This window comes from Lepisosteus platostomus, chromosome 5 (assembly GCF_059453375.1).
Source record: "Lepisosteus platostomus isolate fLepPlt1 chromosome 5, fLepPlt1.hap1, whole genome shotgun sequence".
NCBI classification, from domain to species: Eukaryota; Metazoa; Chordata; class Actinopteri; order Semionotiformes; family Lepisosteidae; genus Lepisosteus; species Lepisosteus platostomus.
The window spans coordinates 43,328,181-43,338,074 of NC_142615.1; the positions used below are offsets into that span (position 1 = coordinate 43,328,181).

General features: G+C 49.2%; 1 protein-coding gene and 1 non-coding gene across 2 annotated transcripts in view; one reads left to right on the forward strand and one right to left on the reverse strand.

The window, feature by feature from the left end:
* LOC148666845 (zona pellucida sperm-binding protein 3-like) overlaps positions 1-9,894 on the reverse strand; it is a 779,162-nt gene that overhangs the window by 51,045 nt on the left and 718,223 nt on the right. The gene's annotated exons all lie outside the window — the stretch shown is intronic.
* On the forward strand, positions 5,549-5,606 carry LOC148666854 (U7 small nuclear RNA). The gene has a single exon (XR_015938904.1). It is a non-coding gene; the product is annotated as a U7 small nuclear RNA (small nuclear RNA).

Below are 9,894 nucleotides of genomic sequence, written 5' to 3' on the forward strand. Positions count from 1 at the left end.
TTTACCTCTGTAGAGCTGTACAGTCTTGTGTAGAAGTGTCACGCCCTATGCAGCCAGAGGGCGGTCCTTCTCTGTCCTGTCCCTTGTTTCTGGTCTGCTGTCTTTCCTGTCCCTCTCTTTCCCTTTGGCTAAATATTTCCGGGTCTTGCACTCTGTCCTCGCTCAGCACTGACGTTTCGATGTCCTGAGACCCGCCTAGCACCAGGGCGCCCCACATCCGCTCCCTGAGGCCACAGGTTTCTATACGGCATTCCTGAACTATTTGCACTAATGAGCCCGGGCCTTTTTCCCGTCTCGCCGCTACGCATATGGGTCTTTTTCCGCCCTCCTGCTACCTACGGTTAGGCCCCTTGGACGTCCGTGACAAGATGGCCTCAATGCAGGAGAGGATAGCACTCAGCTCTGTACTCTCTCTTCCCTCCTCATCAACTACACTTTCCATGACAGACTTGGAGCCTACCACTTTCCTGAAAAAGAAGCGAGTACACTTCTCATTTTCTTCCAAGAACTGCACTCAGCTTCTTAACAGCACTCCTCGACTACTTTCTTCCGCTATGCTCCAGACATCCTTTTTTAAAAGGGTGATATCCTCGAGTACATCGAAGCCACTGTGCAGCATCGTGTACAGACGCTGCAGCTGCCTCTGTTTCCTGGCTAACACTCCTCTCCGTCTGGCAGCCTTCCTTCCCTTAGCCATGAAAAAGACCCTCGTCCTCACCTTCACCTCCTCCCACCATCCTCCTACTGACCCATACAGACACTGCAAGGACAGCCACTGTGATAGTCTCTCCTTGTAGCAGGATACTACCCCGTCATTCTCTAGCAGCTTTGTGGTGAGTTTCCAGAGGCCTGGGCCAAAGAAAGTCCCGCCCTGGAGTTCCACTCTACACCCTAAAGCTTGATGATCTGAGAAGAAGACAGGCTGAAGAGTGACCCCAACAACTTTCACTCTCTCTGAGGCAAAGCAATAGTCAGTTCTGGAGCTGCTATTCCTCCCTGACCATGTATATCCTGCCGTTGTGGGATATATACATCTATATGTGTCTGAGAGTTTAAAGTCTTGAACTAAGTTTTGCAGGGCCAGTGAGCTGGAATCCAATTTTATCGGCCTTTTGGCTAAGATCAAGTTCAAGTGGCATGCCCGCAGTTCCTGTCTTTCCAAAGTTCTAGAAGGCGATCGAAGATCCTGAAGAGTGCTTGAGCTGGTATCGCCCGAGGTTGAGCCTAGGGGGTTAAGGCCAAGCAGCAGCTGAGCTGGGTGGGATCCGGCAGCAACGTTCTCTCTCTCTGCTCTCTCCTCTCCCCTCCCCCTTTCTCTTGCTCCGCCTCCTTGGCCTCTTGGCTGGGAGTAGGTACTAGTGGCCTGCCCGCAGTGCTTGCTTTCTTCCTCGAGACTCGGAAGCGCTATCCGCTTCTTCTCTCTCTCTCTGCCTCCTTGGCCTCTTGGCGGGGAGTAGGTACTCGTGGCCTGCCCACAGTTCTTAGTTTCTTCCTGGAGACTCGGAAGCATTATCCGCTCCCTCTCTCTCTCTCCTCCTGCGCCTGCACCTAGCTGGGCTTTGCCCACAAGGACAAAGGCCAGGGCTCCCTCGCTGCTCCTTTAGCAGCTAAACCCTCCTCTCCACAGGACCTTGCTCTCTCTCTTTCTCTCCTTTTTTCTTTTTTCTCCTTTCCAGATGGCAGACAAGAAGACACTGATCCGGTTCCACTGGACCAAGAAAACAGAGACGATGCCAACTGCGAAATCCTTTTTCATTACCTTCCTGAGAGGGATCCTGCAGTTGGTGGCCGGAGATCTCTACTGCCTGCAAGACAACAAGGCAGAGAGATACATGGAGACCTACATGGCCACAGACGCCTCATATGAAAAGGCAACGAAAATGATCAGAGAAAAAGGTAAGCACCCCGGTTTCTCTGATTTCAGGCCGGAGCCTATGAGGAAGACAAACCAGAGGACCATCACAGTCCTCACATACAACCCCTATGAACCAATGGAACTGGTAACAGCGTACCTAGGGAGGTATGTAACTGTGGTGGGCAAACCGACGGAGATCAGGGACAGTTGCGGCGTCTGGTACGGCAAACGCCAGTACCGAGTCCTCCTGAAAGAGGACCCAGAGGGCGTCGACGGTTTCCAGCACCCCCCGGCCCACTTCAACATCGGAGCCGACAGGGGGTACCTTTACTACCCCAGGATGCCACAAGGAGAACACGTGTGACATCGTCAGATGTCACAACTGTAACAAAGAGGGGCACCTCCTTCACCAATGCAAGGTAAGCAAACCTTCATTTGCGCAGGTGGTGGAAGCCGGCGGGCAGAAACCGGTCTCAAGACAAAGGGAGAGAGGTGAGAACAAAGAACCCGCACCTCCCCCGCAGAGAACCGAAACTGCCGAGGCCACACCCCCAGCTGCACCAGTGCCACAAGATGGCTGCCAGGATGACGGACAAAATGGCCGACCGGAGAAAGGGCCCTAATAACTCCCAGCAAGAAGGGAAAGAGAAAGCGGGAGAAGAGATGCAGGGCGGATCCACCTTCGGAAGGACAAAAGAAAAGAGTGGTAAGGGAGAACCGTTTCCTCGTCCTAGAGGAAACGGAACTTTCTTCCCCCGAGGCCCAGTAACAACCGGAGGAGGCAGCCCAGGAAATGGAAACCCTCCCCCCCAAGGCCCAAAGACGACAGGAAGTGACAGCCCAGGAAACAGAACCCCCCTCCCCCGAGTCCCACGGACAACAGGAGGAGGCAGCCCAGGAAGAGGTAACCCCCTCCCCCGAGGCCCCCGAGAAACTTACCTTTCTAACAACTAACGTGAGAGGGCTAATAGACCCGTTGAAAAGACGGGGAGTCTTTCATGATCTGGCCTCTCAGTTTGTTTCTTACAGGAGGTCCACCTGAAGGATGAAAGCGACAAGCTGACATTCACCAGGGAATGGATGAAGGGAGAATCATGCTGGAGTGTAGGAGGGGTCCACTCTTCCGGAGTGGGAATCCTCCTCGGAAACCCAGAGATGACGCTGGTTTCCTCCTTCCCGGTGGTGCAGGGCCGGATCCTGGTCGCACACATCGACTGGAGGGGGCAGAAGTTGAGAGCAATTAACGTCTATGCTCCAACAGAACCCTCTATCCTGAAGGAAGTGTTTGCTGACCTGGCCAGCTGCTGCACCACCAACAGACAGGTGGTGCTTGGCGGGGACTTCAACGTCGACCGGGAGAAGGGGAGCGACGCTAGCTCGGCAGAGCTGGAGTCGCTACTTAAGCAGTTCTCCCTAGTAGACGGCTTCAGACGGTGTCGCCCTAACGACGCCGGAACAACCTGGAAAAACTCCTGGGGAGTGTGCAGCCGCCTGGACTACATCTTCCTGCACACGACCTGCTCCCTGGAGTCGGAGACGGTGTCCCCGGCGTGGTATTCCGACCACGAGCGCTTGACGGTGGTGGCTAACACCAGCCTGCCGGCATTCGGTCGTGGGTACTGGAAGCTGAACCGGGAGATACTGGAGGAAGACGACTTCAGGGCACTGTTCCGGAAAGACTACGCGAGCTGGGGCGATCTGAGAGACGGCTACAGCTCCGTGGTGGAATGGTGGGAGTCAGTGAAAGACAGGACCCGAACCCTGGCGCAGACGTACTGCAGACGGAAGGCGGCCAGGGAGAGGAAGGAAGCTGCACGACTCCAGAGACAACTAGAGGAGGAGTACAGCTCGGCTAACGGGGGAGGAGCCTTCAATTCAGCCCGGGAACGGGACCTGAAGGAGAGGCTCCGCAAACTCAATCAGGTCCGAGGAGCCCAGAAAAAGAGGGTGATCCAAGGCCTGAGACGGGGAGATGGAGAGGAAGTGCTGGACGAGAGCGACAAGGTAGAAGCGGCCACCGCTTTCTACACGGAGCTCTTTTCAGAAAAGCAGACGGAGGTGGAGGCAGGCGATGCTTTTCTGGAGGAGCTGAAGGCACGAGTACCTGAGGAGGTGAGGGAGGACTTGGAGGGTCCGATCGCGGCCGAGGAGCTGAAGGCGGCGCTCTTGTCCATGGAGAATGGCAAGGTGCCAGGGCCGAACGGAATCCCCAAGGAATTCTACACCTGCTTCTGGGACACCCTGGCGGCAGATCTGGTGGAAGTGGCGCAGGAGATTTTCCGCCGGGTGAAACTCGGAGACACCATGAGGGAGGGCATCATCTCCCTGCTCTTCAAGAGCCCTTAGCAGAGACGGTGTGACGGGACCCTGGAGATACCGGGAGGCGTGGGGGAAACCCAGAAGATCTCCCAGTACGCCGACGACACGACGCTGTTCCTGAGGTCGGACAGGGGGTTGAGGAGGGCCCTGCAGGTCATGGAGCAATACTCCAGAGCCTTGGGGTCGAAACTCAACTGCCGAAAGAGCAAACTGAAGTTCTTCGGGCCCTGGAAGTACAGGACGACGGCGCCGGAGGGTCTCGTGCTCTGCACGGAGCCCCTCAAAATACTGGGGGTTTCCTGAGCCAGGACAACGAGACCAACAACTAGACCAAGAGGATCGCCAAGGTGAACGCGAAGCTGGGTCTGTGGAAAACGCGGTCGCTGTCCTACACAGGGAAAGTGATGGTGTTGAAAGCAGACATCCTGCCGGCTTTGGTTTACCTGGCGGTGGTGTACACGCTGCCGGCCAGACTCAGACGAGCGCTGCAAGGGATGATCTTCGGCTTCGTCTGGGGCGGCAAGTATTAGTACATCACGGATGTGTCAGCCGGTCGAGGAAGGGGGTCGAGATGTCCCACATTTCCCCATGAAACTCGACTGCATCTTCTACTGCAACCTCTGTCGGGCGCTGCGGGAGCCCATCGGACCTCAGGAGGAGGACAAAGCGCCTAGTCGCCAAATGGGGTTTCCCCACGGCGAGGGAGCGCTGGAAAGGACTTTGGGCCCTATACAGGGATTAAAGGACAATAGCAAGTGCTAGGTTTGGAGGGACTCTGTTAATTGCGCAAATTCGCCCCCACTTGCAAAGATTGATAACGGACAATCAATCTCCGTTCCGCCGTTGTTTTTTATTACATGGAGTGTTAATATGTGTGAGATGTTCCTTTTGAGATGTTTTTTTTTGCGGAATAAAGTATATTTTGTAGAACAAAAAAAATCTTATGACAAGGTTTACAAGTTATCTGTTGAACTACATTCTAATAGGTGTGGTCACATTCCAGGTCATTTGTTTACGTTTTTGTTTCTGGAGCAACTGTTAGATGAAATGTGCTAATATGTAACCTAACTCCAGTGTGAATAACTAGAAGAGGGGAGCAGCTCCATTCCAGACCAAGGGAGCTTTGAGATTGGCTGGGCCAGATCTCTCATTTGCATATCTGATTTGGAAATACAACACTAAACCCCCTTCTTGCATGGATTTAACTTGCACTCAAGAGTCCCCTACTGTGTATTGCTACTTATTTTTTATGATAAGTGGTGATTACCAGTTGATAGGTTTTATTTGTTGAATTATAAATGTTTCTGTATTATCACCCTGAATGGCCTGTACTCACGGTTTGGTAGGGTATGTGTTTTCATTTCTTTCACCAAATGGAATTTTTGCTCTTTTAGTATTTGTCTAGAAGGCTTTCTGAAGTCAGGAAGCCCATTTATTTGGTGAAAAAAGATTCTGTATTAATATTAATATTTCTCATATAACATAAATAGGGTCTTCTATCAATAAAAAGATCTTGCACTTGGACATCTTAATAAAGCTGTGTGCTTCCATACAATCGAGCATTTTTGATTCCTAATATTTGACCTTAGGTGTGGGAATGGGTCTTTTTTGCCATTTGATTTCCAATTGATCAGCACAGTATAGAAAATAGACCCATAAAGCAACCTCAGCAGTGACAAATGTGCAAAAAGTGATCACTTGTTTTCGCCCGCTTTCAAACTGAAACCCTTTGGTGTGTTAAGAGAATGTGATAACCACTGCACTGCGCAAGGTGGGAATGGGTGACTTGCAGAGAGTGTTGAACTTCAAGAAACGACTTCTCTCAGGAATATATTTCCACATTCTGAAGAGGAGATTTTCTCCATTTCTGTAGTCTGACTTCCTCTTTTGCTAGAGAGCTGTAGAATGTGGAGTCACCTGGGAGCAGTGTGTAGATAACAGGTTTGTTACTGCCGGATGATCACAGTAAATTAATACAGCAGAATAAACACACTGTGAGTATTTGAAGGGAATTAACAATCTTTTACGTCTCGCCATGTTCAATGCTGCTGTCATTTCTGTAATATTGTGATTATCACGTTCATCACACATGTGCAAGATCCCCTGTTTGAAATTGGGCAGAAACAGGTGTCTTTTTATCTTCTCACATTTTGCACTCCCGCCAGTGTTTTATGGATCTTGTTTTGTTTTATTGCAAGAATTCGAATTTCCTGTGTCATTCATGATCACATCAAACAGCCAGCAGATCATGTCACCTTTCACATAGTCATTCTTCTGCTTCCTAAATTTCCTAGAGACAGGTCTTTTCAGCAGAACTGACAAACGTGGCAAAGCAACCTGATAAGACCAGGTCCTAGAAGTCACTACTCAGTCAGTTACTACTGCCAAAATGCAAGCCCTTCCTCCAGCCTGAAGACGTTGATCCTACATTACTCATGAAGAAGATGTATCTACCAAACCTCAGAGAGCTGAGCTGGATCACTACCCTTCTGAATGACATTGCAGTAACACTCTACCACTCCTCTTCGTGCACTCATGCTGGAACTTTGGGAGGCTACTGCAGACAGCAGAGGTTGGATCATACACAGAGGTTGAAATAGCTCAGCTGAGAAAGCCTTAGACTGATGCTCTAAAGGTCCCTGGTTCAATCTGGGGTTTTGGCATTTTGTTTCGTTGCGCCATTTGTTCCTCTCTGCAATGCCCTGTGTCCAAAGTCACACTTCCCTTTCTCAGCCTGAATCCCAAACTAGAGTCTTTGTGTCCTTGAGTCCCTCTTTTACCAACACTGATGAAGTACAGAAATAACTTAACATGTTTTGCACTCCTTATGGTGTTTTATGGTGGGACCTGTATTTCTCTATGAATTTCCTTAGTGACAGCCCATTTGTTTTCAATATATTTCTGGTGACGTTATTACAGCCGTCTCCCCTGGTGGCTTGTTTTCATATCCCACTTCTGACAATGACTTTTCTTATGTCACTTTGATGGGAGTACAATTGGAAAAAAAAACTAAAATGTGTGTAGTTGTTTCCATATCAAACCTGTCTTCCATTTTATACAGTATTCCACAGGAGTGAATCAATTCCTTGTTTAATTTTGCAAATGACCCTACTGTCAAAAAAACAAAATTCCCATGTAGCCAAGGAGTTGCTGAAAACCAACTTCACTTTGATGTTTTGTGTTGTTATAACTAATTCATCTCCTTTAAAAAAAATAGATTTCTGTAGAAGAAAGGTGTCTCACACTACAGTTTAAATTGTAAACAGGTCATAGAAAAAGCTCCTTAGCTCCCTGTCGGGAATCAAACCCCACTCTCCTGTATGACAGGCAGGGATTCTCACCATGGTTAAATTGCAACCGTAATAATATTGACAACGTTAATAAATGCATATATAATTGAAATTGAAAACACATCTAACACAGCATCTTTTCTGGTTATATACCACAATGCATTGCTGATATTTGTTGTTTGCCATTTAGGTTAAATACTGTCAGGTTTTTCTCAGCAATCGTCTTTTGATGCGTAAGTATAAATAATGATAATACTATTTGAATACATACAGGTCTTAATATTATTTTGATTAAAAAAGGAACAAGTTATAGGTTTATTCCATGCTGAAAAAAAGAAGAAAGAGAACACAATGTTTCGGCCGTGGAGCCTTCTTCAGGTGTGAGAGAGACAGGGCAGTAGGCAAAGGTAAAGTAGCGGGAGAACAAAGGTTGGGAGGGAGGAGGAGTGAGAGGCGGGAGCAGGGGACAGAAAGAGAGGCCAATCAAGAGGTGTGAAGTCAGAATGGGTGCAGAGAGGTGTGAAATGAAACTTCCAATGAATGGAAAAAATTTAAAAGAACAGTAGTCTGTCGTTAAGGGAAGGGAGAATGTGTGATCCTAGCTGCAGAATAATTTTAGTTTCGGTGGTCTTTCTGATGTATGAGTTCGGAAAACCGTCTTTGAGAACACAGACGGAGAGATTAGAGTGGTCGTGGCCGTCAGAGGTGAAATGAGAAACAATGGGCTTGGAGAGATCTTTAATCTTCACAGCCCTGACGTGTTCTCTGAAGCGGTCTCCGAGTCTCCTTCCTGTTTCTCCAATGTAGATGGCTGGGCATTTACTGCAAGAGATACAGTAAATAAGGTTGCTGGAGGTACAAGATGCTGTCTGGGTGATCCGGAATTGTCCTGAGGGGCCTTGAATGAGTGTGGTGGTGGCTGTGTACTTGCAAGTGATACAGCGAGCTCTGTTGCAACGGAAAGTGCCTGGTGTGGATGGTTGTTGAGGGCGGTCAAGGGAGCTGTGAACAAGGAGGTTACGCAGATTAGGTGGTCGGCGGATATGAGATGATAGGGCGATCAGAAAAGAGGGCCCCAATGGAGGGATCATTCTGTAGGATGGAAAAGTTGTGGTTAATGGTCCTGGGGATAGGAAGTGTGTTAGGGTGGTAAGGAAGCACGAAAGGAATGCGGTTGTTACGGCGAGAGTTCCTGATCAGGTTGATGGTCCGGGGGGTGTTTTTGGCTCGGGCAAGGGCCCTGTCAATCACACTGCTGGGGTATTCTCTGTTGATGAAAAATGAGTACATTTCGAGGGCTTCGAGTGGACAGTTGGTAGACAAGTGGATGTCTATGGGGGTAGTTGATAGACAAGTGGATGTCTAGAAACGGAAGAGTGGTGGAAGATATGTTAACCGTATATTTGAGGGACGGGTGGAAGTTGGTGAAATGGTGCAGGAAGAACTCAAGCTGATCATTGGAGCATGTGGCGGCACCAACGCAGTCATCAATATATCGTTTATAGAAGTCAGGGACATAGCCAGTGTAGGAAGCGAAGAAGCGTTCTTCTACCCAGCCGACAAAAATGTTGGCATAGCTGGGTCCCATTCTGGTGCCAATGGCAACTCCACTGACCTTTTGGTAATAAAGATTATTGAAAGAGAATGCGTTCAGTGTGAGGACCAATTCTGCAAGGCGTACCAGGGTGTGGGTGGGTGGATCAAGCACTGTGCGTTTGTCCAGCGTGTGCTTGAGGGCTGTAAGGCCATCATTATGGGGAATGACGGTGTACAGAGATGTGATGTCCATGGTAAAAATGTGGCATTCGGTACCCTGAAATTGGAAATCATTGAAAAGTTGGAGCGCGTGGTTGGTGTCTTTGATGTACGAGGGAAGATCTTCAACCAGCGGTCTCATGAGGCTGTCGAGAAAGGCTGAGATGTAAGTAGTTGGACAGTTACATGCTGATACGATGGGCCGTCCAGGGGTGTCCGGTTTGTGGATTTTGGGGAGGAGGTAAAATTGAGATACCTGTGGATGTTCCATGATGAGCCGGTTCGCCTCCTGGGAGAGCTCGTTACCGCTGATAAGAAGGGAAATGGTGGATACCACTTCCTTTTGGTAGTCAGTGGTAGGGTCCTGTTGGAGAGGGAGGTAGGCAGAAGTGTCAGTTAGTGTCAGTTAGTTGTTTAGGCTTCAAAGACATACAGATCCTTATGCCACACCACAACAGCACCTCCTTTGTCTGCTGGTTTGATGACGATATCATCCCTGTTGCGGAGAGACTGGAGCGCCTGATTTTCTCCTTGGGTGAGGTTAGACCTATGTTTACTGGGTATAGAGAGTGCCTTGGGAGCTTGATTAGTGCATTGGTTGATGAAATAATCAACTGGTGGAAAACGGCCAGAGGAGGGAGTCCAACAGCTCTGTTTGGGATTAATGTTGTTAAT